The sequence below is a fragment of the Nesoenas mayeri genome (assembly GCF_963082525.1).
Source record: "Nesoenas mayeri genome assembly, chromosome: 9".
Classification (NCBI taxonomy): Eukaryota; Metazoa; Chordata; class Aves; order Columbiformes; family Columbidae; genus Nesoenas; species Nesoenas mayeri.
In genome coordinates, this window is record NC_137557.1 from 30798743 (window position 1) to 30826593 (window position 27851).

Sequence of the window (27851 nt, forward strand, 5' to 3'; positions counted from 1 at the left end):
CCTGCACTGGTTGTTTCCTTCACAGCTGTGTCAGTGATGGCCCTTCATGGGGTCCCAAACACCCTCAGAAACTTGGGTTTTGCTTCTGCTTTTAACTTCATTAGAGGTTTGTTCATTCTTTCAGTATCTGCAGTTCAGGCTCATGGCAGCAGAGGACTCATTAACAGCTAAAATGCTCTTTCCAGGCAAGGCTCTGTGCATCATTTTCTTAAAGGCTTCAAGTCTTGTGTGGATGATTAGAGAGATTTCAGGAATAGCCAAACAGAGAGCATTTCCATAATAAATAGCAATAAAGCCAAATTTCTTCTGTTTCCTTCCCTGCTTGCCCTTCCCTCCCTTTCCAGAACAGGTGGTATCAGCAGCCTCCAGTCCATATTGATGTGTTGCATCTCCTGATAAAGACTGAATATGTTAGAAAAGTGGGTACCTAAATCCCCATGTGAGTGAGGAGAGAGGCCAGGACACCTCAAGAGGAGTCACACTCCTCTGGGCCAAGAGGTGGGTGTTCCTGGGAATCTCAGGTGCCACAGAATAGCAATACTTGTGTTCAGGGAGCTGGTCAAGTGACCCATCTCCTGTTCTGTAATGGTGTCTGAGTTTGCTCAGGTCACCCCTGACTTGAGCCCCATCCACTGCTGGGTGTTCTCCAGACTCCTGCCTTCGGGAACCAAGTCCCAGGAGACCTTGCTGCTGAAGACAGAGGCAAAGAAGCCATGAAGAACCTCAGTCCTATGTGATTCAGCTCTTACCAAATTCAGCAGCAGGCCCACGTTCACCCTGTCCGTTCTTTTACTGCAAATTAAGCAGTGTCAGCTCATCTTGCTGCCCTTCCCCTGCAGGTATCAATCCAGGGGAGCTTTGTCATCATCCCGAAGTCCATGGACAAGGTTTCTAAATTCCTCCTTTGCAGCTTCCCCTGCTTCCACCTCCTGTGTGCTGCCTTTTTACCCTGGAGCTCCATCAGTTCAGAGGAGCAGCCTCATGAGATAAATGCTTCTGTTCATGTGTGCTTGGAGAGATCATTCTTGTGCTTGGAGCAGCCTGTCCTGTAAGGATTATCAGGTTTCCTGAGTTCCTTCACCCTTTAGACCTACTTCCATGTCACCACTTTGCACACCATCCCCTAGTATACCAAAGTCTTCTCCTCTGGAGCCCACCAGCCTGTGCTCTGCTGCTGGCCTTCCTCCTTCCTCTCTGGTGCCTGGGACCCATCTGTGTTCTGCTCATGACAGCCAAGTTGGACACTGACGTTCACATCCCTCACCAGGGTTTCCTTGTTTCCCAGATCCCAATCCAGGTGAGAATCACCCTTGTTGCCCATCAAGCAGACATGTTAAGAAGTTGGCCCAAGATCCTTTGAAACTGCATCTGCAAATATGCCACGCCAGTGAATGTCAGAACAATTACAGTTTCCCATGGGAACCTGCTCTTTGGTGATTTCCTCAGGTTGCTGACAGAAGATCTTTTCCAGTACTTCTCCATGATGCAGGAGTTTGTTACACCCAACGCACTGTCACCCTGTACTGGGTTTACATGGCAAAGTCTGAAGGTGAGTGTGGGTGTGTTGCAGTTGTCACCTCTGAGAGGACAACAGGAGTTTCACTGACATCAGGCAGAGGGGATTTCAACTGGCTTCAGGATGGATCCACTCCTTGCCAAATCTGAGCCACTCAGTGATGCTGGCAGCACCTCTGGGATATTGTATTTGAGAAAGGGTAAAAAACGCTGCACAACAGCAGGTGGGAGAGAGGAGGGAGGAGATGTGAGAAAAAAGCACTGCAGACACTAAGGTCATATCCCATACAGCCCAAGCAGGTCCCTCAGCAGGCCAAATCCTGCTCTCCTGAAACCCTGCTCTTGGCCTTGTTCTCATCTCCCAGGAGCCTCAGCTCCACTTTCCCATCCCTGACTGTTCCATCCTGACCAACTCTTTCTGGTTTGTAAGTGTGAAGTCCCGCAGGGCACCTCACCCCACTGACTCCTCAGTCACTCGTGTCAGGAAGATGTTGTCAATGAGCTCCAAACCCTCCTGGATGGCTGGTACCTTGCAGATATTGGCAGGTGTGCCACGAGGACATGGCCCTGGAAACATGAGGCTTCTTTCATTTGTCTGAAGGAGGCTTCATCTCATTCCCCTTCCTCACCAGTGACTCTGTAGCTGATGTCCAGTCACCACAACATTGCCCATGTTGTTCTGCCCTCTCGTACTGACTCCTCAACGTTCAGCTGACATTGTCTGTCCCCAGGCAGAGCTCCACACATTCCTGCTGCTCTACCACATGAAGCGAAGCTATCCCTTTGACTCCAGACCTCTGGTATTATGAGCACCAGAGGCACAAGTCCCCACAGTTTCTCCAGGAGATGGTATTTATAGTGTCCTATAACTCCTCATGCTGTTATGTTGGGAGATACACCCCCATCAGGATAAAAAATCTGCATGCAAACTTTAACAGCTCAGGAAATGGAGATTCAGTCCAGGGAGAGTCCAGACCTTGAGAAAATCTGGCATTTATCCAACAGAAAACTCTTAATTTGTAGAAGGAGAAATGGGCAGTGATGTATCAGAGGGGACAATAACCCCATCCCTCAGGTCAGAGTAGGACCTGACATGCTGAGCAGTGACCCTGAGGAGAAGGGCCTGGGCACTACAAGGTCCCCACAGCAGCCCGTGGTGCACACTCACCATGAACAAGGGAGCTGCACATGGGGCTGCATGAGGAGGAGCATGGGGACCCAGACACCTGCAGTTCTCATCCCATTTGGTTCAGCACTGGTGTGACCCACACACACGGGTGTGTGCTAGTGTGCGGCTTCCCAGTTTGGAGAAGCAGGGAGGAACTGGAGAGTGCAGGGCTGTGCCAAGGCAGGTTCAGCACCTTGTGCACATGGTGTGGGGTGCTGAGGGACCTGGGCTGCTTTGGCCCAGCAGCGCTGGGGAGGCTGCAGCAGGGCAGGAGTAGCCTGAGAGTGCTTGAAGGGTGGTTTCAGAGGCGGTGGAGGTTTCTTCATAGTGGGAAAGAGCTTAAGAAAGAAATAATGACCCAAAGTGCAGCTGGGGAGGTCCAGGCTGGACATGAGCAGAAAGGAATGTGATGGAAGGGCAGTGCTGTGGTGGAGCAGGTCAGCAGAGGGAGTCTGCATCAGCCCAAGGCTTTGTGCTTCAAGGACCAACTGGGGAGAATGGAGAGATCTCAGCAAAGGAAGGAAGATGCTCAGACAAGAGCAAGGTCGGGCAGCAGGGGGGATGTCTCCAGCCTGCAGGGAAAGAGATGCAGGGGATGCCACAGCACAGGACAGGCTGTCATGGAGATGATCAAGGGATGTAAAGAGACTGAAAGCCCCACCAGACATGAGCTCCTTCTCCCCTTGGCTATGGCTGTTGTCTGCACCTCTGATGCCTGTGAGGAGACACCTTGTCCTTCCAGCACAGGGGCCTCATGGCCTTGTCCCCACCTGCTCTCACCCCCACATTTCTGCACCTTCACTGATGTGTCTGCACCCTCACTGGCTGTTCTTTGGAACACAAAGCCATGGGCTGATTCATCTCCCTCTGGGTCACTGGGTCACCTCTTGCACCACAGCACTGCCCTTCAGTGACATTTCTTCCTCCTGATATCCCAGTCTGCACTTGGTGCTTTTTTTTTTTTTTTTGGTCTCTGCTGCTTTTTCCCACTACTTGAGAAAGCTTCACCACCTCAGAAACTGCCTGTCAGGCAGGGAACCCAACCTGTTAGACCTCTTCTGGTCTTCCAGTTGACCAGGGAGAGGTAACCTCAATATGATCCTCTAAATCTCATGACTGCTGCTGGCCTTTCAGCTTCTCTAATAGACACGAGGTTCTTTCCCAGCCATGTCCCTGCTGCTGGGCTGTCACGTCCACAGATGGAACTGACCTCACAGGCCCCTTCACAGCCACATGCTTCTGACTGGATTATGAGTGTCTGAGACACAACTGACCTCATAATACCACACCCATCCGTCTTGCTCCTTAGCACCCAGGACCAAAGCATGTTCTACACACTCCTACACCTGCCCCTCTTTCCCACAGGCTGTAGATATCCACCTCACTTCCTCACCACGTTCAAATTTGTCAAATATACTTCCTACTAAAAACGTGACAGAAAAGCACTCCTCAGTAGAATCCCTGTACTTCCGTTAACACCTTCTATATCTCCCCTTCTGCCCTTCTTTATTTTTTTTTTTTTTTTTACTATTCTTCTACCTATTCTCTCTTGAGAAAACTCTCAAAGGCAAAAATTCTGTCAAATCACAGAATAACTCAGGTTTGAAGAGAGTCCTTGTCTCACTCATTTGTCTCACTCTCCTGCTCAAGGCAGGATGAAACAGGTGGGATTGCTCAAGGCCTTTACCCAGGTTTGCATCATGCTCAAAGGTGCTGAAAGTGCACTGTGTTACATCGTAAAAGATGAGAATAAAGACGTTCAACAGTGTTGATCCAAGTGCTGGCCACTGAGAGATGACACCAGTAACTGGCTGCACAGAGGACTTTGTACCACTGGTGATATTTGGTCATGAGTGTTTAGCCAACTTCCCACCCAGCATCCACTTCCTGAGCCCCATCAGCACCACTCTGGCCAGAAGGGGACCATGTCTGAGGTCTGGCTGGAGGGCCGGGCCCAAGGAGTTGAGTGATTGAATAGAGTTTAATTTTGCATAGAGTCTGTTTTGAGCAGTTTAGTTGTTTACGTCTAAAGTGTGACATTTTTTTTTAACATATTTGCTCTATGATTCCCAGCTTAAGCTAACTACATCAGCAGGAATCATGTAACTGATGTAAAGGTATTAGATTAGATCTTATACATTTCTCTTCAAGACTTATCTGTAGACTTTGTTAATAAATTACTTTGCACTTGGGTAATCTTAACACTGCAAACTCAATATAGCTCTGGGAGAGGGAGATGAATTCTGTTCTGCTTCATGTACAAATGAAACCATGAGTTAAGTACTAATTCTTTATTATTGATTACTCAATACTCATTGGTAGCGATTTTTGTGAAATAGGGTAGAAACACCACTTCACTTTCAGTTCCCAAGTTGCATTTATAGTTGATAGTTAAAGTAAAATAACTGTAACAAAACAGACTTGCAAACTGAACACCTTTTCTATAGAAGTCAAAGAGAGGATTCTTCCAATACTGGCTGATGAAATGTACCTGTGTTTTAAGAAAGGACTTTAGTTTGGAGAACCCAGATTTGGTACAAGAGTGTGACACTTTCAGATTGGCAACTGTTATTGTCTATGTGCATAAAAACAATGATGTCTTAGCTGGCTTACTGGAGTACTTGGCTGGCTTAGTGATATCCTTTGTAATCATGAGCTACATATCTTAACAATTTCTTGTTGTTAATTTCACATTTGGCTCCGTGCATTCTGGACTGTGAACTGATCTGGAGAATGCTTCAGGATACGAAAATCTTAGAATAATAACAAAGCTCATTACAGGCTAGAAAGACAATGTGTATAACAAAATATTTTACCCTTTCCTTTTGTTTTGGTCTAGGCTCACTTTCTTGAGAGAGAGAGAGAAAAAAGGATCCAGGTGAATAAATCAGCAGTGACAGGTTGGATCAACACATGTTAAATTTAGAGTTTTAGTGAAAGCTTAAGAGAACCAGCAGAAACATTTCTACTTTGTCTGTGTCTGTAAAAGGAAAGGAGTGTTGGAACCTATAGAATAAACTCTGCTTGTAGACATCTGCTGAGAGTATTGAAGTTTTGAATGCTGGAGTATTTAATGGGAAACCTAAACTGAAGACAGCAGAATAGGGTCGAGCCTGTTACAACTCAAAGGCATTGAAGAGCAGGGAAGGAGGCATGTAGAATATGAACGTCATGACCAGTATGTTCCTTAGGTATATTAGGTATTGTAGGCTGTTAAAAAAGGAGGAGGAGACAGATCTCAAGCATGGATGAAATGAGTGCTGCTTTGAAGGCTTCACGAGTTATTTTTGGCACCAGGCTGCAGGAAGCAAAATTTTCTGAAAGGTAAAACTTTGAGCTTGGCTGAGAAAACTGATCAAAGGAGATGGACACATATTTAAAAGTGGGACATGGAAATTATTAGTCAGAAGGGCAAGAATGTGTTTTCCCTCCTCTTGACCCTGTACAACAGAAGAAAGCTCCCAGTAATGTGCAGAGGTGGCTTGTCTACTGTACCTCCAAGAGAGCAGGATTTCAAAAGACAGCTTGCTTGGGCTTAAAGTGCATTTTTCTTTGTGCATTGAGTTCAAAGCAAGGCTGAAATGGCAAGAACTCAAAGCCATTGTAGACTCACCTCATTTTTACACTGAGCCCATTGAGGTTTGAGTGATTTAATTATAAAGCTGTAAATCTGGGTAGGTTCACATAGAACTTAGTAAAAGCTTATTTGAAAGAATCGCAAACTCCAAAAGATGTCAGACAACTTTGGCTGAGCTTGTTACTTGCAAGTAACACTATAGGAGGTCAGGGGACTTTTCCAGGATTTTCAAAGTTGCTGGGAAATTTTTTCATAGCTCTACTTCTATTAAGACTGTGACCAGCTGCATTTGAGGTTCCTGCAAGGGGTCAAAATGCTTGTGCTGAATTTATAGTAGGAGACATTAATGAATCTTGTTATTTAAAAGTGCCCTTGATTTCAAAGAGGAGAATAAAAACAAGGCAATAATGCTAAGCATAGAGTTGTTCTTATAATGGTGGCTGTAAACTGCAAAAAAGGAGGAAAGATTGAGGGAAGTGCAGCAAGTATTTGTACACAAAGTAGTGGTGTAAGGGTTTACCAAGAGTCAGCATCCATGCTTTCTGGCTGAGGCTGCAATGTCACTACCTGGATACATTTCCTGGAACTCTCTCTCTCTGTTATGACTGCCCAGGTAGTGGCAGCTTCTGGTTTCCCAGTTTCTATCATGTGATCTGTGAAATGCTTTCAAACGGCTGCAATGCGGTGCTCACGCTTTGCTTGTATTATGATTAAGTGAAACTTTTTCTCATGCTCTGTGGTAGTCATGACAATTTCTGCATTTTCCTCTGGCAAAAAAAAAAAAAAGAAACTTCTAGATGACTAAATCCCTCTTGGGGTTCAATGCATTTCCTTTTAACAAGCTCCCCTTCTCTTTTCCCTCCTTCCTATTCCTTCTCAGTCTTCAGATCAGCAGCAATATCTGAATTGTGCTGTTTGGTTTGGGAACCATGTCCCCCATCCCTTCCTTGAGAAGTGTTGAGAACATCAGCCCAATCCAGTGTGCCTCCGTGCCACAGGACTCAATGTTGCCTCTATTAACTGCTTGCTCATTTATAGTTATGGAGTATTTCAAAGTTGATATAGGTGTTTCCTTACTGAAATAAGTTCGTGGATGTACTGGTACCATGTGGGGACATGCTTGCTTTGGTCAATATTCCCTCACAGAAAAATAAGGAGAAAATAACTTTTAAAATAATTATTTTGTTTTAGAGTATATATATGTTTTTTCTCTAGAACAACAGTGTAAAATACAGGTTTAATATTCTGTGTCAAGGTGAAGTCATTTATAGAGTTTATGCAATTTTGATAAATACATTTACATCTTAGCTTACTAGAACTATTAAGTAATTTCTGTAAAACACCTTTAAAACGGGTACATCTCTTGGAAATCCAGGATACATCTTAAGGAAACAGGCAGAAAACTGAGGTGTCAGAATTGCTTACTGTTTCTGAAAATCTTGGTAAAACCTGTCCCCAAATATAGACATGGAGCTGAGGCACAAAGCACATGTTTCTTGGGGATAATTTTTGCCTTTAATGACTAAAATAGCTGTTCCAGAAATAGTAATACCTTTTGGATCATTATCTTTTAATCAAGCTTGCGTGCTACACCTCTAGAAAATTATCACCTGCTGAAACTGAGCTACAGAAATATCTTGTGTCTTATTCTTGCAACCTTTAAAAAAAAGCCTTTCAAAAGATTGAGATTTTGCTCCCAGTCATGTTGATATCAGTCGTGGATAACAATACTGGTGTCGATAAAATGACATCAGCTTGATGCTGATGTCAATTATGTAAAAATCTGACTTAATATCCAAGGCTTGCTACCTCAAAAGCCAAAGAGATTGTTTCAAAATCTCAGTTATAACTGCTGAATTCTACTTTCTGTAGAAAATCTTTCATTACCTTTTAAAATCTATGGGACCTTTTTATAGTAATGGCAAGAGCCTTTCCTTTACACTCATCAGTATTGATTATCATGTGAGATGAAGAGTCCTCTGGTAGAATAACATTACTGTCTGATAATTGCTATCTTTATTCATAAATAGTGTATTTTATTGCTTTCTGTTAGTGTGGCACATGTAGGATTCATAATTTATTTCAATTACACCAGTCATCAGAGAAGCTACTGAAACGTGATATTAGCAATGTTGCTCTTACTGTACTACCATAGATTTTCTGGAAATGGACAGGTCCATCCTCTGAGACGAGCTCTTTTCCTGTCTTTAAAAAGCACCTCGTGTACGTACTGTTTTGGTCTAAATTATAAAGGAAAATTAATCTAGATGGTTTAGGACACTTTCAACCTAAGCACCACAAATTTGAGCTAAAAGGAGGAAGAGCAGGTTGAAGGAGGGAGAGAGAAATGGGGAATTGAAAGAGAGTAGGCAGGAGAGAAGAAAGGTGACAGGAATCTCAGAGGTGATGAAGAGAACAAAGGCTGAGAAAGAGAGAGGGTGTGAAGTACTATAGAATCAGTAGGAGAACTACAAATGCATGTGCTATGGACAAAGCACTTTTTGGCTGGACAAATGAGAAGAAAAAGCTGTTTTTTTCTCTGGTTCCTACATTTATGGGCTCACGGAAAATTTCCCCTAATTCACACTTCTCAAGAAATGCAACACTCCCAAGATTTATGCAGCTTTACTTCACATCCTCATATCACAGCCCGTAGTTTCTGAGTCACACTCATCAGATGTTGGAGCTCGTGAAGTTCAGGCTGAATAATAATGTCCTTGCTGATGCCGTTCAGATCTATTTTGGGGTCCTCTGGTTTCTGTACCTGGATTTTGCTGGGGGACTGACTAAAGCCCTCTCCTTTGATGTGGGCTTGTGTTGTGATCCCATGTGGCAGTTACAGATCTGCGGTTCATTAGCAGTGACGGTGGGGAGAGGTCAGATGTGGAACACCCTATTTGAAGGATACTTCTTCAGGGGGCTGCTCTTGGAAACAGAGGAAAATCATAGTCATTTCAAGGCAGGAAGGAGGGATATTGTCTCAAGTTGTGTTTCTAACATGTGCTTGGGGATGTTGCAGAGAACTCACTGCTCCAGCACTCTGCTCCTTTGCCTCTTTCCTTCTGAAGGGCAAAGCCTCTCAGATTCTGCATCTGGGTTTTTAGTGGAATATCTGATGAGACTCTTCCTTCTGGTTTTTTTTGTTGTTTTTTTTTTTTCCCCCCAGCATTCAGTTTGGGAACTCTCTTTCTTAGTCCTGACATGTAGTTTTTCAATGGCAGTTGCTAATAGTAATTTGCAGGGACAGTAACATTAGGAATACGTACTTCTGTCTGTGCTCTAGTCTTTTTACATTGTTGGAAATTTTCAGTTGGTCATCCAGCTCTTCAGAGCTTCTGACTGTGAGCACCAATGGGGAAAAACTTGTAGAAAATAGTAGCTTTTTTGTGATGCTATAACAGATTATACTGATAAAAACATGGGGTTTTTTAGATGGAGTGTGATGCATTCTTGGCATTATACATCTTTCAAGCAGCCTAATATATTGCCCACTATCTTTTATTATTTATAAAAGAGATTCATTTTTTTGTTGTGATGTGTTATTCTCCCAAGTCCAGGCAGATCAGGAGAGAATATTGGAAACTGAACTTTTCAACCTGGTGGCCCCTGCTGTCGTGGCAGGCGGCAGCCTGACAGGAACACAAGTTCAGCAATACAGAGTAATAATGAAAAATGTAGCTTTGCAACTTTTCTCTGTCAATAACAAAGCTCATCTTTTTGTGCCAGCAAGACATTGCATGCAGCACACATTTCAAATTCAGTTAATCTCAAAATAATTCAAAAATCAAAGAGCTTATTCAACCATCAAGACATACCAGATTGACTCACTGTGTATTCATGGAGGGGATAGCAGAGAGAAAAGAATTCAATATCAGAATCAGTAAAAGCAGCACTAGTTTTTGTTCAGTCTAAATTGTTTTTAGACCACATGAGCGCACTATGAATACTAAAAGAGGTACCAAAAGAATATTTTATGATCGCGTTGTTTGCATTACTCATCTAGGAATAAAATTCACAGAGGTGGCAGTTGTACATATGTGCACATGCTCTTTCTGACTCACTGCAAGAACTTGTGTATTTTTAACATTATTTCAGGGCTGCGTATGCATCTGCTGTCACCACACACCTGACCTTCAGATCTGGTGTCAAAGAGCATGTGCACATGCAGCTGATGGGCTGAGAGATTTTGCCGTGGTATTAGTGTTTGCTTACCCAGTTTCAGTGTTTCCCATTTTGAATGTTGCATGGAGAATAATTCAGATATCGATAGAAATTTTATTATTGCTGCTAAATTAATATATATTTATGACAGGGCACCTGGTAGAGATTGACAGTGCTTATAGTCGGTGAAGGTATATGGCAGTTTCTCATGAAGCACGTCAGGATGCAGAACTGTACCTTGGATTACCAGCATGGTCCCAAGGACACCAGCGCTGCTCTGTGTCCACTCAGCAGGGAGCGAGTTGGGTCAGCATGTGGTTCGTGTCACTGAGATTTAGGACCAAGAGCTATGGGAATCTGGAGGTGAGAAAGCAGAGGGGTCTGTCCCTGCAGCTGAGCACAGGGAATGCCTGGGACCCCATGGGACACCCTTGGTTGTGCTACTTAATGCTCACCTCACACTGAGCTGTTGGAGGACATATGAATCAAAGGCTCCCCCTTGCTGCTACACCTCTTCTGAGCAAGAAGAGATTATTTGGCAATAAATGGCTCTCACCTCTTAGGCTCTAAACTTATGTCATTCCTGTTTTTTCTCTTATATCACAAGTTTTCCAGACACTAAGCAATGAATTGATGCAGACATGCAACCTAGTTCCACCATTCTCCTGGATGAATTGTGAAGGACTTTTATTCTTGAAACTTGTAGGCAGCTGAATAAACTAATTTCTTTCACCTGTTAGTTATCGAGGCTTTGCTTGTCTTTGCGCAGCAAAGTGTAATCCAATGTAAGTCAATTACAGACCCTTCTTTTAATTGTGAGTCAGACAGTGAAGATGGTAACAGTCATGAAACACTTACCCTTATTCAATAGAGAAGTGTGCAGGCACCAAGGTAAAAGGCATGATGTGACATGACTTCAGTTTCTATGGAGACTTCACCAGGGTGATGATTGCAGAATTGGGGTCACACGATAAGCATTTAACCAGCTAACAGCCAAAAGAAAAAAACAAACAAACCAACCCCAAACAAACTAACAAAACCCAAACTCCATATGATTTCTGCATAACCTGGAGACATGATTCTTTTTTCCTTCAGATATTTAATGTGGTAAATCATCACTGAATGGTGGGGGTGCTGTGGGTAAAGATTCTAAGCCTCTGCTTAGAGCAGGAGCTCTTGAGTCAGGCCACTGTTTGAATAAACTATTTCACTAGTTTCTAGCCCACTCAGTAGTGAGGGAAAAAGCCCGGGGATACCACCTAGTTGTACTTTTAAAGAGGAATAGTGTTTTGAGAACAGGTAGATGGGATCACACAGGGGAATCCACTTCCCTGTCCTGTCTGTGGCAATGACCAAATATCAAGAGTAACAGGGAAAAGATGTGTTTTTTCTCTCCCAGCCTCCAGCAGGCAGACATTTTTGCTAGTCTGCAGGTATCTGGAAACTGCTCTGGGAGTATAACACTGCTTGCACATCTCAGTGTTATCTGTTTCCATTACCCATGAGATCTTTAGTTCTTCTCTGAATTGAGGTCAGCAATGTCATGTCTCATGGCAGAGGGAGCCTGGAGGTAGGGCTATTAAGCCAGTTTGCTGTGTATAACTGACCCATAACCCTGGCTTTGGTGGACTTTGGCAAGATTTAGTCAATCTCCCAGCCTGAAAGACTTTTTCTTACCTTACAGTACATAAAATCACCTAAATTTTCATAACTTTTGCTGTCTTCCCAGGCAGCTCTGCTGCAGATTTCTCAACTCACTGTCAGTCCAGGGAGTTGTGATAAACTAAGTCACACCCATAAGGGAGGTCAAAAGATAAAAGGAGATTACAAGAGCATATTTGCTGCTGAAATCTTGCTGTAGTTGTTCCCTGTTGACGTGAGTGCTGCTATATGTTCTTTATGTAAATTATTTCTCTTCCTTTGGCAGCATGCCACTCTTCCACCTGCTTTCAAGTGACTGACGTGGTGAAGTAAAGAGAGGTGGCACACCCTGCACCAGCGCTCCTCAGCTCAGCTAGCGGGGCATGAGTGAGCATTGTAGTTTTTACACTTAACGTTTTTTTCAACAACACGGGGTCACTTACTTTCCTTCCTTGTTTATAAAAGGTCTGGCCCAAAGTTAGTCCACTTGTTGTCTACCCTAGGGGGGCTGCATGTGATGTGGAGGAGGTTAACCAAGCCAGGACTGATGTCTGCGCTAGCTCCATTTTCTCTCTTTTCACTATTTGAAGAGGGTTCCTCAGCAATAGTAGGCTGCCTTCTAGACAGCTTGCTCACACAGTAACAAGAGCTCTGGGAAATACTCTCTGGTCCCTGCCTACTGATAAAATAAAAGCCAGTAAAACTCTTAACAGCCTTTTGTGCTGTATGTGGCCATTGATTATGCAGGGTTACAGTTGTTGCTATTGACAAACTGAATCAAATTAAAAACTTCTTCTGACTGTTCCAGCTCTTTGGTGAGTGAAGAAGGACAAAGGCTGGTACTTCTCTTGCTTTCCAAATCTAACGTGGAGGAATAACCCCCAAAATCAGGACAAGCATTAATGGAATGGAAAACAACTCAGGGTTCATTCTCTAGTGATCAGCTCTTCAAAGTTTCATCTTTCTTTTCAGCGTTAAGCTCAAAGTTATAGACTTTTTCTGTTTGATACTGTCAACTACAATTGCTTACAGTCAAACCTTTTAGCTGTCTAGCTGGAACCATTTATTTTTAATGTAAAAGACATAGGCAATTTACAGCAAGTAGTAATGGAAATGTATTATAAATGTTAGTGGTTCTGAGCAGACAATATGTTATAAAAGTTTATGTACCCATTTTACACATGCACAGCTCTCTTCAGTTGTAATGAAAAGGCCTTGTTAACATTATTTCTTACATCTTCATTCTCATTAATACTTTTTTCACATCCCAGTGCACTCTAGTTCATCAACTGCCATGTTAGAAACACACACATTCTTACATAATGTAAGGATAACTCTATATGTTCTGTAAAGATTCTTATTGAAAAAGATTAATGGTTGCCTTGCAGAAAGAATTTTGGTGTGCCAGTTTACCAAAGTGTTGGGGAAGAGGTGACTCCTACCAAAGCCTTAAGCATTTATCCAAGTATTTTAATTTGTGCCATTCAGAAAGGATGAAACCTCTATATGTATTAGTAAAAATACATTAATAACTTCTAGATTTTAAGGTTGAGAATCTGTTTTGGTTTGGAACTTATGGCTGTTGCTCTTTCTGAAACATTAGATCAAATATATGAATGTTTTAAATTTCATATGGCTGTTGTGCCAAAATCATAATTAGTGTAAGGACTGAAGCAGGTCTTAAATTAGCTGTGGAAATCCAGTCTGTCATGCCTACAACAGGGAATACAGCTTGCTTTCTCCTGAAAGAAGGCTTAGCTCAGATTTGTTGCTCTAGTTTCTGCTAAAAGATTAAAATTTGTAACAAAATCCATCATCTGCTGCTCGCCGCTGTGTGTGATGGAAATGCCTTCCCTTCTGTAATGATCTGAGTAATCTGGAGTGCACAGGTGCATGTGATGCTCTTTCCTGGCTGCATGGAAAGAACAGAGTGGAAAGATTCACTAATGTTGCTCTTCAAACAAATTGTCCTTTGAGATAGGTGGTTGGAAGTTTAGGTATTTGACTAGAATTTTGTGGATTTCTTATATTGTTTATTGTGTTTGGATGTCTCTGTTTCTCATATTTTCTGAAAGAATGCCTCCCATTACTCATGCCAGGCAGGCCCAGGTGAACGAGCGGGGCAGCCATGGCTCTGGTGCCCCAGCCATGCTGAGCTACACTTGACCTTTGTGAACCCAAGTTTGGAATGAGCAGAAGCACAAGATAAAAATGAGTGTGTGGAAAAACTGATAATGGAGGATGTCCAAAGCAGATACATTTTCTCAGGTGCATATTTCCCAGTTTCTCTCTGCTCGTTCCTCAGCAGACATCAGCAGAAGTTGGTTGTGGCACTACAAAGATGTTCTCTCATTTCTATCCTATTTAGGTACCTAAACATGTTTACCTTCTGTCTTGAGCAGGAGTATATATCTGGAGCTATGTTGGCTAATCTCAAAGATTAGAATGTGAGTTCTGGAATATGAAGAGCACAAATCCTTAGGGATTACATGAGACCATTTCTGATACTGCTGAGCAAATTAGCAGCTGTGCCTGCTGACTTCCAATGAGATTTGGGTACATGTGGTTCACATAGACATGTTTGAAAATTGTGATCTTAGTGCTGTTAGCAAAAAGATACATGGCACTTTCTGTATACAGCTAACCTGAGTTTGCATCTATTGATCTTTTCAAAAGAATGATGATTTACATGCTGTTAGCATGGATCACCTTTAAAAAAAAAAGAAGGAACTTTGTTATTCCAAATAACTTTTAGGGTAGAATCTGTTCATTTCTATTGTCACCGCTGGGAGGAAATTTAAAAGACAAAAAACCCAAAAATGAAGGGTAGAAGACTTTATTCAGAAACAGGAACTAGTGGGGCAGAGGCTTTGTTTGTGTTTATGGAAACAAGCAAGTGTAATGAAAATCCGTGAATCCCTCTGCTTTCAGAAATCATTGTAACATATATAAATCCACCTGGAGTTGGTTTTATAATTAAAACTGACTGAGTATGTAATCAATAACTTATTTGATCAAACCCACTTTTTCATTCACCAATTCATCATAAGCAAATGTTTTGCTTTCCAGAATTATTCACCAAATGAGTAAGATAAATAATTCTCTGTGTTTTCTTTGGCTATGAGCAGTTTGCTATAAACTACTTATACTGAAAACTAGAAAATTTATTTGCTTTAAGTAAATGGACAGATCCCATAATATTTTGTTGCTACTCTTAGGATGGATCTTGTTCTGGGGTCACACTTCCATATGCCAGTGTTTGTCCTGATTTTACCAGAGTGTTCAAGGGTGTTGAGGCCAAAGAAAACAGGTTAACAGAAGTCTTCTGGATCTTTTAGCAACTAGGCAGGTAAGCATAAAATGTCTTCAATATGACAGACAGTTAAATGATAAAATATCTTTCAAGTAACTATTGAAGATAGGAAATATTATGTGAAAGGGGCAGGAAGTGTTTCAAAGAGCACTTGATAATAAAGGGTCTGCAAGTGTTACTCGTAAGTGATTTATTGATTTGTTCAGTGTAGCATGTGAGACTGTACTGATTTATACAGAGCATATACAAAAGCTATGTCATTACAAAAGGCAAGCCAGTCTTTAAAATTAGTTACTGTCCAATAGGTTTTGGAGAGATATACCTGTCCTGCTGCTGCTCAGCCTAGAGCACAATGATTAGTTGAAGATGAAAGTTGATGTGAGTAGATCAAAGCTCAGTATATTAGGTGAAGCATTTTTAACATAAATTTATGAACCAGAATTCTGGTTCTTTTTTGTTTTCTCTTGGGAAAGAAAAATTGAAGTACAACAAGGATTTTTCCTTTTAAATATCTGGAATTTTCTTGCACTTTTCTAATGGCATTTCCCTTTCTCGGTGCTTTCTCTAGTCTCCCCAAACTCCTCTTTTCTTTTTGCGTCTACTCTTGGGCTACCAGTACATGATAAGCTATATATCTTAACAGTGTCTTTACCAGTCCCCAGGTATGGGTATTGGTCTCAATTTCAAGATGCAAAACCTGCCTTTTTGTTGTTGATGTTCCATGTTGAGTCCTGACTGATAAATCAGTATAGCTATAGATATATCTAATATTTTAATGATAAAATTTAATCTGAATTGGTACAGTGTACATGTAATAAACTACCTGAGCACCTATCCCTTGCAAAGGATGGAAAATTAAGACCTCTGAAGAACTGATTCTGCGAGACATAAGGACCTTCAACTTTTTAAGAAGGTCTGTTGCCCTGGAAATGGTTGCTAAGGCAAAGAAGTGCCTTTTGGCACAGATTTCTGATCTTTAAAAACAAAACTCTTATGACATGACATGAAATCTCATGGCTTACGTGTTTCTTAAAAGAAGCCCAAGACCTGTGCTGTTTCATATTTCTCCAACATAAAAGCTTTTAGTTGTCAATACTGGATGATCTGAAAATCCTTTGAGTCTTTTGCGCTCACTGAGGAAATTACAAGGACCTGGACTGCACTAGTGAAGACGTGGAGCTCTCAGATGTGCAGCCAGGGCAGGGTTGGAGCCCAGCTTCCAACTGAGGCTCTTCAGTGAGCAGCCGCACAGCCACGTGCAGAGAAATATGGCAGTTTTGTTCATCATTATTTGCATTCCCACTGTGCCCAGAAGCCCAGCCTTGGGCTATGAAGGATAGCTGCATGCACTGCACCAGCACTGAACACACAATGTGGTAAGATGAGACAAAAGTGGCTGCTAAAGCCAGAGGAACTCAAACTGTGCGATGACAGTAGATGGCATGCTAGGTCTCAGCATACAACTGTCCAAGGTTGGTCATTTCCTACCCATAAAGGGATGGAAATCTTTGTGGAGAGAGTTGAGGGACTGTAATACTTAACTTTGGAGATGACTGAAGTGAGTTGCTTCCTTGCATGAAGGACACAGTGGCAATGAGGATGAAACTGTTTTTGTATTTTTGTAACAAGAGGATGCTAAAGCTGGAAGTCACTGGTTGAAGAGAAGTGACAACCTGTTGCACAGTGTAGAACGAGAGGTGACAAGGCAGGGACAGGTAAGGAAGAGCTTAGAAAATGAAGATGCTTTTAGTTTGATACAACATAAAAGAAGGAGCCCAAAGAGGACAGGTAGGACGGCTGATGTGGTCAAAGTGACAGGGTAGGAAAATGATCTTTTCACAAGTATTGCAAATGGATGTGAGCAGGGTCAGAATTGCATTTGTCAAACCCAGGGGAAAAAAAAGTGTTGTTTAAATAAAGAGAAAAGGTGTTGGGAGCCTAGAAGGAGCTTTTCCACTATGATCTGATAAGTAAAGCCATATCTGAATTTGTTATGTAGAAAGCAACTGCGAGATTTACACATACAATGGATTTATGGATAGAGAGAAGGGTCTGAGTTGAAGGTTATCCCAGGTTATGGATTGCAGCGAGTGGCACTGTACTGTCAGCGGTGACTGAGGAAAGAAAGGGAAAAAGATTTGAGAAGTCTTGCTATGTTAAGCTTAAGCTAATGACTTGATATCTCTGAAGAGATTTTAATTCAGACAGGATATGTTGGAGCAGAGCGACACTTTTGTGAGTTACTAGGATAAAAATATGAATTGAATTTATGTTTTCAAATTGGCTCTGGGCAGCTAAAGCTGACAGTTCCTTTCTCATAGGAGAAGGAGGGGAAAGCATTTGGGATACACTAGTGGAAAAATTGATCTGGAAAACATGTCACAGTCCTCATCATTCATGACATGTCACCAGATATGGGGTGGTTTGATGTGGCTCATGTAATACAGAGAATGATGACCATGGAGCGGCAGTGGATACCTGCATGCTTTTACAATTGCAAAGGGTAGTTAGTCAGTCTGTTGCTGCCTTAGAGAATATAGATGCTGGTTGTAGAAGCAATTCAATTCAAAGTCCCATTTTATCCTTGGGGAGAGGAGAAGGCTCATGTGGCAGTGCATTTTTCTCGCTGTATCAATTTTTCATCTCTCTGTTGAATATAATTGCTGAACCCAATGTGTATGTTATTTCCTCTTTGGCTTTGTATATATAATTTTAATTTGTGTCATAGACTCAGACTGTTATCCTTCCTTTGTTTCTCAGTATATTAATGAGAAACAGGAGGGCAGAGGAAACCAGAATATTTTAGGTCTAGTGGCTTCAATTTAGTATTCTGTGCGCACTTCATTAGCTGAAGAAGTTCAACAAAGTCTGGGTTTTTTTATTATTATTATTTTTTTTTTTTAATACAGTCTGAATTTTGGAAAGTGCATGCTATACACCCACTAGGTAAAATACATGCTGTTCTGTTGTGCTGGCTTCTGTACTGAAAAATTCCTACTACTTTCACTGGAATAATGCTCCTGGGTTGTAGGAGGTGGATCCGAGCCCACTGGGTGCAGTAGCTGTGGCATTCAGCAGGGACGGCAGTTAAATGTTTAGAGCAGGGTGGAGCGGAGCAGGTACAGGGTCACAGGGACAACAAGGGGAAGGGCAGGGCTGAAGGGATGTTAATTAACACTGCAATGATACAAGTTTATATTTTCGTCTCGGCTGACCTTGGTGAGGCATTTTCTGGGTTGATGGCACCTGAATGGCATCGAGCCTAGGCTTTTTGAGCTTGCAGAACCACCAGTGCTAGAAAGCTGAATTCTGGTCATTGATCCCTGGTGCCCTGTGGCCCCACTCTATCCTTTGCTCTCTTCTTTGCTAGGAGTGGTATAAAGCCTGCTGTTAAGCTATCGAAGGTTGGAGTCACTGTTAGATAGTGAACTATGTTCTGCTTACCATTTCAGTTGCCTCACAAAACCCGTATTTGTTGTTTTCAGGGAATAGTGGAGCTATGGCCAGCACCGTTGCAGTAGGATGTCATGCTGTTAATTCATTTCTCTGTTTTGTGCCAGCTGAGTTACTGGAATCTGTGTTTTCTTAACTTTTCACGTTAGAGCTCACGTGCAATCCTGCTCCTAGTATTCAAGTTCTAACAAATTGTTGCACTGCTTGGAAACTCTTTATGTTGTCTTGTAGTATGTTGGGATAATTCTGAGATGCCATTCAGGGCACCCAAATTCCCAGGCTGGCTTTCGCCACAGTGGAAGTATTTTCATGTGCTACAAAGGTGCGTCTATGTTAAAGTTGTAGTTCAGATCAGGAGCTGGCTTATGAAATTAGTTTCCCAATAATTTCCAGTTACTGCATGCTTTGATTTGCTTCACAGAACAGTCTTGGAGAGCAAAGAGATTGCATTATTTTGTGATACAACTGGGCTGGAAGATGTGCTGCTGGAGCAAGGGGTACTCCAGCTGCCGCATGTACCCTGTCCACTGCATCAGACTAGGGGTGGTCCAAGCTACTTGCCCTCTCATTCCCAAATGCACACAGCATGGTGCTGTCCATGAAAACCAGCTCTTTACTTTACAAATCCCCTCTGCTGTGCTGCCTTACTTGGTAGTGCACATATAACCCAAGGTGACCAAGATTCTGTGACTCCTATGTGATTTGGTGGGTGTCATTTCCAAAATAATTGCTCTTGCAGGCTTATTTTTTTTTCTCCAGTGAATGCAGACTTTGTACAATATTATCTTAGCTGCACAGTGTTACTTAGGGACAAGTTGCCTTCATTTGTTTTGTATTGTATTACTGGCAGTAGCTTGTCCCATCTCTACAGAGGCAGCTTCAAACATAATTTGCCTATGATTTATTAGTGGTCTCCTAGTTTATGCTTGGACTCCATGCCAGATTTCAGTCAGAAGTATCACCTTTGAAGGCATTAGAAGGTGAAAGCAAATAATGAACAAAGACTACCTGCTGTGTTAAGTCCCACTGGTACTACAGTTATGGTCCATATCACTGTAGTACTGGAGCATCTGACACCTGTGGGGAAGAAACTGGGATAACCAATTTTATGGTGTGGAGAACAAGGCACAGTGGGACCATGTGACTTGTCAAGGATCACAGAGGCAGTCTGTGTCAACCCAGGGAACTCAATCTGAGCCTAAGATAGTGCCCTAATCATTAGATTGTAATTTCATTTTTCTTGTTTTCTCAATAGCAATGAATGGGGAGGAAAACAAACACAAATTACTGACTGTGCCCTTTTGTCACTGAGTTTCAAGTATCCGCAATTTCCTGTGTTGTCTTTCTTTGTCTCTGCCTAAGCAAATTGCGCAGTGTTTTATTTTGTCATTTTAAGGACCTTTATCCCATATCAGGCTAAACTCAAATGTCATGGTGCCCAAAGTGTCTGCTTGCTGTACCTCCTTAGGAGACGGTTTTCCCCAGGGAAAACGTTCTCCGTTGCAGTAAACGTTTTGTGAAACACACTTCTTGCCTGAGTGGTAACAAACAGCATTACCTTAACATATAGCAAAACAACAGTGGCAGATTTTTAGAAAGAAATCTTCCATATTAAAGTTGCTGGAACTTGTATTGTGTCTGGGTACAACAGCTGTAAAGCTGACCACCTCCAACTCACTAACCACTTGCTTTGACATTTTGATCATTCATGGAATGAGATGTGTCTTAGTGACCAGTCAGTGTATTTGCTCTTGTTGTACATAAATTTCAGGTTTAAAATATGTGAAAAATGAAGTCCCTAACACAAACTTGCAGGGAAAGAATTGTTCTCACCTGTGCAGCTTCTAGCGTCAAGGAGCGACCGATCCATTTGGGATTTAGATTTATATGCTGATCAGTTATAATGCTAGAATTAATAGAGCCTGATAGGCTTCTAGTTATTCGCTCCCAGTTATTCACTCTCCATGAAAAAAAGAATACGGTCTCACAACGTATTGTTGCAATCAGTAAGAATCAAATATTGCTATGTAGGGAAAAGTCCACTCATCAGCATTTTTTCTGACCAGCTCCTCTTTGCAAATACGCTAATGCTTTCAGAGTTATGAAGCTTATTTATGTACTTCCATTTTCCCTGCATGAATTCTAAAAACAGATAAGAAAAAAATATGATTGAAAGTATAATTTATGATAAATTTTTGGCACTGCAAAGGTTGATCACAGAAAAAATTAAATATTGGAGCTTTGTTTTGTGCTTCTGATGTCTGCTGTGGCAATGGAGTTTAACTGCAGGAATTCTCTTCCTTCTGCATATGCTAATTGGATTTTCAACAGGATGTTCATGAGTAAAAGATGGTGCAACACAGTGAGAATTTTTTTTAAGTAGTTCTGCTTAATGAAATGTATAAAAATCTTCTACTGTTCTGTCAAAATAGAAATTATGTGCTTACTCTCTTTCCTACTGTGATCAACCAATCTGGTAATTTAAATCTAAATGTGCCATAATCTTGAACACCGGGAGGGTTAGAAAAAATCATAAGGAAAACACCCACATTTACATTTAATAGATGGCCTTTTGAGCTCATTTTTAATTTAGTGCTGTCCTTACTTGCTGAAAATAAAAACAAATTTTCTGAAAATAACATCAAACCAGCAAAAGTGCATCAATTAAGCCACAAGATTCAACAGGGCATATTTTAATGGGCCATTAAGCATGGGGTGTATTGTGAAGTAGCAAGGTAAAGAGCGGATTACTTCAAGTACTGACAAAATATATTAATGATTCATTAAAACATGCCATGTAAACAAATGGTCATATTATAACTAAGTGGCCTGATTGTACAGTCATTTTTAGTGGTGTATTAAAGGAGGAAATCTACAAACAGCAAGTTGATAGTCGGATCCAGCCGTTAAAAACCTGAAATACAGAATAAGTACCATTTTCCCATAATATTCTTCCATGATTGAGGGAAGAAAATATGTTGAGTGAACAATTTTCAAAAGCAGTAATTTGATCAAATGCCTGGCAGTGTGACCTTTTCAAAGCATTTGGGTCTGAAGAGGCAGGTCCTGATCTCAAGTATATGGACTTAAAGAATAAGAGGAACCCTCTGACTCCTATGTCTGGCTTCATACAGTTGTGAAGAACACTTTCCATGGATCTGCTCCTCGAACTGTGAGCCTGGGTAACTCTCTGCAGCTTGTTTAGTGTCAGCTGCTGGATGGAATGTAATGTCCATGAAGCTTATTTTAGAAGTTTCAGAAATCTCAGGATTGTTTAGAAATGCCAGTACTGGGTGGCACAGAACGGCTCTTTGCATGGTAATGTTATTGTGTAAGGTTGAGGGGAGTCTCACAGGACAGCAGCTCACTGCTCTCTTCAAATGTGGAGATGTACTACTGACTTGCAGTGTACCTAAAGTACTTTTCTTGTACAGAGCAGTCCTTCATCTGTTAATCACCAGGACTCAAGGAGTTAGGCCAAAAACCCAAGGTGCTCTTGAAAAAGGACAAGTGGCCTCAGTGCTTTGAAAATATATCGTTGGTTCCTTAATGTGTGACAAATGAAGAGAGATCCCAAACCTCCCTGTTCTTGAGCGTGGGGCTCTGGGACCACACTGGTGATCCCTCAGTAGGAGCAGGGATGGGCTGTGCAGTGCGGGCACTGCTGGTGAAGGGGCCACGACTTGCTGACCTGCAGGAGAATCTTGCCTTTTCTGTGTACAGCGGTATTTCCAAATATCCTCTGGGCCGTTCTCTCTAACCAGAAAACCAAATGCTCTTTTTTGACTTGAATAAAAGCCCAAATCAGCAAGGCTCTTGAGCGTGTCCTTAAGCCCCTATTCAGGGAGAGTCATTACTAAAGCATCCAGGAGGACAACAAGTAGAAATTCAGTCATTAACCACAGTGAGCTTTGGGTCAAGCTCGAAACACTTAAAGGTGTGTTTCAGCACTTGTTTTGAGTTATGCTTTGTGGTACTTACAGTTAGCTTGCTCATTTGGCTTTTTTACTGGTATTGAGTGCCTGATCAATCAAGGCTCTTCCCATTAAAAGCATTAAGTGAGCCCCCCATGAACAGAGGAGATGTCTGGAAAAATGCAGTTCCAGAGAAAGTGTTTTACAGACATCATTCAGATGGTATAAAAAATGATTTCTAGATGGGGAAATGGGAAGCAAAATTTCTGCCCCCAGTTGGTGAGTTAGCTCAGGTGCAAGTGTCCGAGACTAAACCTGGAAACTCTTATGTGTGTAGCTGAGTGAATGTTGGTTTCTGATTAGTTCTTATGAAAGGACTCGTAATAAACTTTTTCATTTTATTTGGCTGCATCAATTCACAGCAAATGGATTGCAGTGAAATTTAACATTGCAGCAATTTCCTGCATAACACCAGCCCTTACACACTGGGAATCAACAGCACATAATGGGTATTATCCCCATGTCTCCCAAGAAACCATTTTCACTCTATAGTTGGTCCATCATTTATATGGATCAAGATGGTAAAAAAGGGAAAATTAAAAAAAACAACACATTGAAAACAACGTGGGCTGCATGTAATTTCTTCTTGATGGCTTTTAATGTATTACTGATCTTAAAATACGGTAAATAGTGCAAGTTCTTTCTTTATAGTAGTGCTGCCTCTGGTAAGGCATTTTTACCCTGTCTTTAAACAGTGTGTGTTCTTAAGCCTACACCTACTGAACATCTATAATGGAGAGGTATAAAGAGAGCTATTTAATGTGTGGTACTTACTGTGCATAGTTCAGCTCCTCTAGAGCACTAAGAGGTCTGTGAAATCGTGCTTTGTAAAAACAAATTGTGTAAAAACTTTATTTTAAAAACAATGGACACCCCCAAGAATAATTGGAGGTGCTGATGCCTGGACTATAGAAATGCATTGCTGGCAAATGTTGGCTCTGAGAAGTCAGATGGCCTTTTATTTGGTCAATGTAAGATCATGATGAAAAGGAGCTGTGTGTATTCAGTCCCAGTTTCCTTTTGCAAAACCAGAAATTACCCGGTACATTTTTATTAAAGCATTAGTCCCTTCTCACCTGGTATTTGCAGAACAGGGGATGGTGGTCTGGGTGTCATCTCGTCATCTCAAATGTGAAGCTTGTACCTGTATTGTTAGAAGTCTTGGGAAACTGGAAGTTTTAACAGTTTGTGTTTGGTTTGGTTTGTTTTTTTCTGTTTCTCTAGCTCCCTGAACCAGAGAAGTCTTTGAGGCTTTTGAATCTCAGGCAGCTGCTGGTGTTATAAGTACTTCTAATTGCATATTTTGGAGAGACTATAATGGCCCAGTGATTTCCTAGATTTGCCGGCCAGAAGGCATCACCGTGATCATCGACTCTGACCTCCTCTAAAGATGTAGGAATCACTGAATGAAATTCCATTAAAGGGATTAAATATGAGGTGTGAAATTAAAAAGATTTTTTTAAAAAAAAGTATTTCTTCTTGGTGCTAGTGCAGAACTTCAGGTAGTGAGGCAGTGCAGTGCAAATGTACCTGTTTGCCATGTTTTCTCCCTATACTGTGTTGCAGAAAAGAAACCTCTCTTACCATTCAGCAAGTGTGTGTGTTGAATATTTATTGTGTACTGTTTGTGGTTTGTTGTTTTTTGTTTGCTTGTTGCTTTTCTTTCTCTCTTCTGTGACTTTGTTCACTACGAGAGATGGAGGATAATTTTATAGTTTGTTTCTTCTGAGGAAGTATGGAATTGCTCTTCTGAGCTAACACAGAACAAAAATGATCCAGAAGTAGCAGAATTGCAATTCTCACCTCTAAGTCTCCTATTCCACCTGCCTTTTATTCTTCTCCCTTCTCCTCCCCTGTTCTACCCTTCTACCCCATGCTCTGGAGTGTCCAGCTTGTATCTGAACAAATGTTAAGAGTGATATATGGAGTATAAGCATGTTTCTCTCCTGACTTTGAGCCATAGGTGGTAAATGCAGTACCCTGAAGGCACCTATTGTAACAGTGTACATCATGCAAGCACACGGGAACTATTGTCGACTGTGCAAGTATCAAATCCTATTGATTAGCTGCTACGTGGACTATAATAAAACTATCATTATTAATTGTGATGGGAAAGCGTATGTGTGTCCAGGTAGCAAGTTATAATTTTATTTCTTTCTCAATTTATTGCTGAGGCACAGTAGATAATTTTTAAGTCACCTTTGCATTTTGAGAGAGAAAAGCATCTAACATGCTTGCATTATTTCAGATTAAAGGGAACATCTTATTGTCTTCCCAATTTCTACTGCAAGAAATTGTTACTAATATTTGTGAGCTGTTCCACATAGAAATTGCTGATTTTATAACCTCTATAATATAGGACAGCAGTAATCTGTTTTTCAATATTAGGTCAAGTTGCTCTCACCTAATCTTGTTGTGTTCCTTTCTTATGGTTTCTATGCTAGAAGTTGTAAAAGGAAGTGCTCTTATAAAAAATATGTTTATTGAGGGAAGATTAGTTGTTTGTCATTATTGACAGTGCTATGGATATGAAACAAATTTTCTGAAGCCATTGGTTAGAACTAGTCCTTTCTTTATGCCTAGAGGTATAAAATACAGAATATAATAAAATAGTCTTCTATTTTATATCTTGAACTTCTAACAGTCATTCTCTGTGAGGTGAACTATATATGGTTTCTGTTATAATAAATGTATAAACGTAGGCTGCTTTTCTCCATATTGCATGATTTAGCTAAAGCACTGCTTTGTGAATAAAATAAGTACTGGCACAAAATAAAGTATTGAGGGGGAAAAAGTGGTATATCTCCTCCAAGTGGATAAACTCTCTGTAAAGTACAGACAAGCCTTTTTGTTCATCTGTCGTATACACAAGAGAGTTTCCAAATTAATTCCCTTGTCCTCTGTGTCCTCAAACAGCACCAAAGGATCTATTATTTTAGATGGAGATTAAGTTACCTTTTAAACTCAGAGCCTGAGGTTCAAGACCTTACTTTACTCTTCTGCTTATTTTTCTCTTCCCTTCCTCTGTCCCCTCTCAAAAGAGGTGATGCTGTAAGTACTCATTAGCTCAAATGAACGAGAGTGATTGATTTCTGTGAGAGTCCTGAGGAAGCTGCAAAGACATTCTACTCCATAAGGATGTGGTACAAAAGCACTGATATCAATGTACATTTTTTAGGCTCATTAATTTTCTTTTGCATTTGGGAGAGGACCTTAGCTGGAATAAATTTGCAAAATTGATTGGCATGGAGGGTAGTTGTGTCAGCTTGGACCAAAGCATCCTCTACCTCTTGCATTGGTGTAATCTGCAGATCTGACTACCACTGATTCCTGCTGAATTTTGCAGAAATACAGGTTATTAAGCCTCATTTCTTTTTACTTTTATATTTTTGTTTCCCAGTGTTGCCTATGGATACAGGGGGGAAAAGACCAGATGTGGAGGCAACTGCAGTAGTTTTGCTTTATGTTCAGAGCTTAAATTCAGGCTCAGAGTCTGAATTATGTGTATAGTTACAGCTAGGCTTATTTTAAGACAAAGTGTTTAGGTAGTTTGAAGTCAGGATAATTGCTACTCATGCTCTGCAGAGATGCTTATTCCTAAAGGCCTGGCTGGACATGCCACTCTGATCTAGGGAAGAACAGATAGAAGCAATGATACTGTAATTAGAAATTTTTTATGCCCTCTGAATTTTGCAGAGAAAAAAGAGTGGGAATTGATGATTTTGGAGCCTCTCATTTTTAATGTCGACCTACACTAATATGGCAAGTGAATGAGCAAACTTTTCCATCTTTTCTTTAGAGCATGGGTTTTAATAACAACAAAAAAATTCAAAGAAACTGTGTCTGAGCCAAACTCTCTCCCCAGATTTTATTTATTTTCTGAAGTGTGCCTGAAGACATTTTACCTGACTTATATTCACAGTGGAGTCTAACAAGCCGTATTTGCTCCAGTGACTTGTTGGTAATCTTCTTGCAGGCTGTGCTGTCCATGTTCATGTTTACTATAAGAATGGTGGCTTCTTGTCTTTCTCTTTTCCTCTCTTTCTTGCTGCATCTGTTCTTCTCACCCTCCACATGTGCTTTGTTACATTTTTAATTGAGTTAATTCTAGCTACTTTAGAAATGTGTATCCTTCCAGACCATATTCTTTAACTAATTTTTAATTAAATTCTTTGGTAAATAGCAACATCAGATGATCAGTGCAGAGAATGGAGGTGGCTTAATGGAAGGTGGCTGAAGTTTAATTTTGTATTTTATTCCTTCACCGTATTTCAGTTGTAGTAATAATTTTAAAATCAATGCTTGATTATGTCATCTGAGTTCTCCTTTTTACTCTTAACTGGCTAGTGCAACTTCTATGGTCTTGTTGTAAGCTTGTTTCAGCTGTGCAGTAAGTGGCTGTGAAATGCTCACTCCAGTGATCAGCCTGGATCATCGAAGCCGTGCTCACACAGGCTCAGTTCACTCTCACAGGGATACGGCACGGACAGCAGTGACTTGAGATCGGAGGCACTCCTGCTGAGCCCTGGTTGTGGTGTCACTTCAGTGGGGTCTTCTGCAGCAGTGGTGGACCAGGCGGTGCCTTCTGTCCTCCAGACATTTCTGTTCATCCTGTCGAGATGCAGCTTTCTTGGCACTGCACATTCAGATGAGAGTGATGAAGTCCTAGAGCTGAAGGTCAATACATGCTGTAATATTCTATTGTGTTTTGTGGAGGAAACTGTTTATCTTCTTATTCTTTTAGAAATCAGTGCTAGAATAGAAAAACATGATATTGATACAGTTCCCCATGCACCTGACAGCTGTAGCAAGGCATGTGCTGGAGAATGTGCTGCTTGTGATGCTGAGGGTGTCTCTAACAGTTAGACTATTTCTTTTTTTTTAAGGAGAAGCAAACACTAAGCTTTTTGTTTTCAGGTAGACTCCAAACCCCCCATTCCATATCTGTTTTACCTTCCTTTCATCATGTCTTTCCTTAGTTGTCTTTTTCTTAATGTAAACAGTCTTAGTCCTTTCCATCTCCATTTACAAGAGAGCTCAGCTGCTCTC